The 5,000-nt window shown below is 47.6% G+C and overlaps 1 protein-coding gene across 2 annotated transcripts in view; it reads right to left on the bottom strand.

Annotated features, from left to right (window-relative positions):
• The window catches only part of zgc:109889 (uncharacterized protein LOC553542 homolog), a 19,859-nt gene that overhangs the window by 12,678 nt on the left and 2,181 nt on the right, over window positions 1-5,000 (bottom strand). The gene's annotated exons all lie outside the window — the stretch shown is intronic.

The following is a 5,000-nucleotide window of genomic DNA, read 5'->3' as shown; positions in this document are numbered from 1 at the left end:
TGTGCGAAAGTCTGAATACACACACACACTCATCATCATCATCATCATCATCATGTACAAAATGTGTGTGTTCACGTCGCTCACATCTCAAGAGTCGCGATGGAGCTTCCCCTCCTCCAGCGGTTGTAAATAATCAAACACCACGGCTGTTTAATAATAAATCTCCTCCTCCTCCTCAGTTCTTCATCTCATTTGTCACGTCTTCCTGGCCCCTCCCTTTTTTTCACAGTATATTCTCGCAACCACACATAGACTTCTATACAACCAGAGGAGTCGCCCCCTGGTGGTCAGGAGAGAGAATGCAGCTTCAACACATGAAGCACAGACTTCTATACAACCAGAGGAGTCGCCCCCTGGTGGTCAGGAGAGAGAATGCAGCTTTAACACATGAAGCATAGACTTCTATACAACCAGAGGAGTCGCCCCCTGGTGGTCAGGAGAGAGAATGCAGCTTTAACACATGAAGCATAGACTTCTATACAACCAGAGGAGTCGCCCCCTGGTGGTCAGGAGAGAGAATGCAGCTCTAACACATGAAGCATAGACTTCTATACAACCAGAGGAGTCGCCCCCTGGTGGTCAGGAGAGAGAATGCAGCTTCAACACATGAAGCATAGACTTCTATACAACCAGAGGAGTCGCCCCCTGGTGGTCAGGAGAGAGAATGCAGCTTTAACACATGAAGCATAGACTTCTATACAACCAGAGGAGTATAGAACAGATGATACGTGAGCAGGTGTGTTCTCTTCCTTTAGGTCATCTTGACTTTCAGACAGCGAGTGGAAGGAGAGAACGAGACGAGCCCCAAGAAACAAAAAATTGAAATGTGTGTCGCGGAGCGATTGAGAGCGCTGTCATGGCAACGCGCCGAGGAATCCACTCGAAAAAAAAAAGAAAAAGAAAGAAAGTGCCACTCGGCACTGATACTCCAAATTAATATGAAAGAGCCAGAGAGAGAAAGAGGAACAGGGAGGGAACTTTTTTACATCTACAAGTAGAGCCAAGAGGATCTCTCGTTGTGTGAACTACCACAGACGCCGTTAGCTAGTGCTTTGACCCTTAGCTAGCGCCTTGACCGTTAGCTAGTGCCTTGACCGTTAGCTAGTGCCTTGACCGTTAGCTGGAGCTTTGAACGTTAGCTAGCGTTAAGCTAGTCTGCGGTCGCTCGTTTCTTTTCAGCGAGGCAGCTGCTAGTTTCAATTCCCTCTTAAAAGGGGATGATTAATGAGTTTATTAAATAAGGGGACAATGCACATTAATATAAACATTTCTGTTGAAAGTATTGGTGTTAGCCAAAAGGCTATTTTCCAAGAGGCAGATTTAAATGTGCAAGGAGCCAGGAGGCTGTTAGCTTAGCGATGAAGTTGCTGCTTCCAGCCGAGAAAACAAAGTTCCTTCCGATACAGAAAGAAAGACAGCAAATCTGTTCATGTTGAGCAACGTGGACGTCCAGGATCAACTCCAGAAACACAAGGATGTCGGGTTTTTAAACGCAATCTGGGAAACCATCCAAATTTCCCTCTTAGCTGCGACTCCTCCGTGCATTGAAACCTCTTCATGTTGTGAGTCAAAACAGACACGCAGCCATGTTGTATAAAAACATTTAATGCAGTTTGGATTCATAGAAGCACTTCTGATGTGTGTGTGTGTGTGTGTGTGTGTGTGTGTGTGTGTGTGTGTGTGTGTGTGTGTGTGTGTGTGTGTGTGTGTGTGTGTGTGTGTGTGTGACGGTATGCATTACGGTCCTTAACCAAACTCATCATTCCTGCATGCCGTTAGAGCAGCTAATGCTATTACCGCTACGTCTGCTCAGCCATATAGACTTAAGTATACACAGACACACACACACACAGACCTCCCACTGTGCACAGTCTGCCTCAGTCTGTTCTGAGGGAGGTTAAGCCCCGCCCCTCCCGCCCACTAACAGCCAATCAGCGGGAGCTAACGGACGGCTACATGATGAGCAACCTGCACTCACATCTTGTGGTTAAAAATGTGACAATTTCACAAATTAAAATTGTGAGACTTGACTCCACACTAATGCTCCCGAGAGAGAGAGAGAGAGAGAGAGAGAGAGAGAGAGAGAGAGAGAGAGAGAGAGAGAGAGAGAGAGAGAGAGAGAGAGAGAGAGAGAGCGCTCGCTCTGTGGAGTCGTTGTCATGGTTACTTTGGAACTGTCTCCACTGTTGGCTAGATGATGAAGAAGAGGAGGATGATGATGATGAGATGAGTTTACATCCTGGAAGGAAGTTATGCAAAAGATCTCAGTCACTTCAGAGAGTGTGTGTGTGTGTGTGTGTGTGTGTGTGTGTGTGTGTGTGTGTGTGTTTCACTGAGGGTGAATGCAGATGAAGTGCTATGAAACGGACACTTTAATGAACGGTGAATAAAACACACACACACACACACACACACACACACACACGGTGTTTGTTTTTACCTACTTGGCGTGCCAGACGGGTGGAGTTTAGCATAAAAAAAGGTTTAAAGCAAAAAAAAAAAAAATTTAATAAAGCGTGTTTTTCTGGTCTGAAGACAAAGTCAAAGAACAAAGTTATTATTCAAATATTAAATAATGAAGTCAACTGTTCTTAAAGCTGCAGAACTTTTGCTCGTTTCAGCTCTTTAACAATATTTTCACATCGTTTTTGACTCGGCGTCTGAACGTGATGATGAGCTGCAGGTTAAAGGTCTCGGTTAGTTTGTCAGAAGGATTATATTAAATATATTGAAATAAATAAAGTGAAGAACGTGTGAACCACAAGGAGGAGGAGGAAGAGGAAGAGGAGGAGGAAGCCATCGGGAGAATCTCTGCTCCATTCGACTCAGTTCTGTTTCTGCTAATGTGGTTAGTAAACAGGTCAGCCAGCGCCCAGGAATGCCATGGTGTGTGTGTGTGTGTGTGTGTGTGTGTGTGTGTGTGTGTGTGTGTGTGTGTCTCTCTCCCCTTTGGGACCTCGTCTCCCACAATTAAACGTGTCGACCTCAGCGCGATTGCAACAAGTCATCCGGCAGAATCATGTGACCTGACAGACACAGACACACACACACACACACACACACACACACACTCTACTGGTGCAGGTTGGTGGTCTGGGCTCTGGGATGCAGGGATCACATGTAGAGATGTGATGCGATGCGTCACTGTCCCAGTTCCTCTGACACGCCTCCCCCAGTTCAGACCGACAGGAAAACCAGTAAGAGACGAAACCCAGTGGGAGTGGAGGGCCTCGACATGTAATCAGTCATGGCGCGTGTGTGTGTGTGTGTGTGTGTGTGTGTGCGGACACACAAGAGGCAACGTTGCCTTGAAAACCTCAAATTCAAGAGGAGATGTTATTTTCCCCATTTTTCATCCTCATTACATCATCACTTTCCTCAACAGCTGTGTGTGTGTGTGTGTGTGTGTGTGTGTGTGTGTGTGTGTGTGTGTGTGTGTGTCTTGCCTCGAGGCGTCCCATGAGTGCAGCTTTTTATCCTAAAGAATATAAAGTTTCCTCGTCACTGACTTCTTTGTCAGTACCAAAGAAAGAAAAAAAAATCCTCCTGCTCAACATGTCGTGAGAGAGAATGTTGATCTGCAACAAAAAACAAACAAACAAACAAACAAACATCTTAATCCAACATCTCTGCTGCAACAATGGAGGGCCGTCCTAACCCTTCACTCTGACTGAATCAAATCCTGCCGCACAACTCTTCTGCTCACAGGAAGAGAGGAATCACAACTCCACGCTGTCAGGATCTCAGAGCCTACATTACCCATGATGCAACACAGCAGCTCCTTTTAAATCTGCATTTAAAACCTCAGCATCGAACCAGCCAGGAAACTTGACGTAAAACTGAGATGGCCACAGTCAAAAACCAAGATGGCCACAGTCAAAAACCAAGATGGCCACAGTCAAAAACCAAGATGGCCACAGTCAAAAACCAAGATGGCCACAGTCAAAAACCAAGATGGCCACAGTCAAAAACCAAGATGGCCACAGTCAAAAACCAAGATGGCCACAGTCAAAAACCAAGATGGCCACAGTCAAAAACCAAGATGGCGACGGTCAAAAACCAAGATGGCGACGGTCAAAAACCAAGATGGCGACGGTCAAAAACCAAGATGGCGACAGTCAAAAACCAAGATGGCGACAGTCAAAAACCAAGATGGCGACAGTCAAAAACCAAGATGGCGACTTGGAGTGTGTGTGAGAGAGAGTGTGTCACAGGGAGCATTTGTTTTCGGCTTCACACAAAAGACAGACACACACAAAAGGGGAACGCACACGGCAGCAGTCGGACTCAGCGGGCCGATGGGCGTCATTGTGCGTCATTGTGCGTCATTGTGCGGCCTCGCGCTGCACCGTTGCAGCGAGGTCAGGTGACCGGGTGGAGAAGAGACGATGGAACCCGGCAGCGTCGCAAAGACACTTCATGAGTCCTTCATATCCGCCACGTGGTTCCTACGGTAGCCCGGAACGGTCAAACCAAACAAGCCCAGAGGAAATGTGTCCGTCCTCCACGTTATTCTGACCTCAGACCAGTTGTAGAACGAGAAGAAGCTGCTGGGAGGAATCGGTGACGTCTGTACGCGGCTACACGTTGGACTCCAGACGGACGGATCCTATTCAACGCGTCTGGAGAGTTATTCAAACTAGGAATAACCCCCGGAGTGGATCTCTAAGTGGCCGAATCGCTCAGTCTGAGTGCGCCACGAAGAGGCTCCGGGGATTCAAACCATTAGCCGCATCCGAGACGCACCGAACACGCGTCCGAGGATGGGGGGGAGGAAACGCCGGAGATGTGTTTGAGTGACACGACCGCTTCCTCTCACCTGAACCGGTTCAACACACATAAATATATATGAAGAGGAACCCGGTGCCTGACGCACCTGGAAGACAGAGCACTGGGCACACGCGGCGCGTGGCCTCTGGAATGCTAATCGTCCGCCGCGCAGCAGCAGAGAAACCGGCTCTGAATGAACCTGCAGCTTTTTTTTCAGAATGGAAGGCGTC

Source organism: Clinocottus analis, unplaced genomic scaffold (genome assembly GCF_023055335.1).
Source record: "Clinocottus analis isolate CAN_PGR_092001 unplaced genomic scaffold, fCliAna1.0.p SCAF_21, whole genome shotgun sequence".
Lineage (NCBI taxonomy): Eukaryota > Metazoa > Chordata > Actinopteri > Perciformes > Cottidae > Clinocottus > Clinocottus analis.
Note: the sequence above shows the minus strand (reverse complement) of the source record. Positions and strands in the feature narration are given on the sequence as shown.